Genomic DNA, 387 nt, shown 5'->3' with positions numbered 1-387 from the left:
GGGGGGGGGGGTGCAGAGTTAAGAATAATATAAATTCTCAATGTACTTGAATTGATATTGTAATATATTATGACTTCAGACCAGAGGTTTCTGGTGTTGTCCTAAAAATGTTTTTATTAGAACAAAAGGCATTTAAAGTTTTTATATTTAATTACTTCAGAAGTAAATATTTGGGAGCGGGTGGTTGATAGGAGCACTCTTCAGAATCTTGTACCCCAGAGCAAGCCAACTCTTCCCTGGTCCACCCCTTCTCCCAGAGCTTAAAGGATATTGCAAGGAGTTTTCAAGAGAGGGTTTGACTTTTGCAAATAGGAAGATTTGATGAGGACAAAGCTAGATCTGGTGTAGAGTAAGAAAAAATTTAATTTGTCCTTATCTGAGAACAAT

Source organism: Echinops telfairi, unplaced genomic scaffold (genome assembly GCF_000313985.2).
Source record: "Echinops telfairi isolate 266 unplaced genomic scaffold, ASM31398v2 ScPeMD7_7468;HRSCAF=8506_0, whole genome shotgun sequence".
In the NCBI taxonomy this organism is placed as follows: Eukaryota; Metazoa; Chordata; class Mammalia; order Afrosoricida; family Tenrecidae; genus Echinops; species Echinops telfairi.
The sequence above is the reverse complement of the archived record's forward strand: the minus strand, read 5'-3'. Positions refer to the sequence as shown.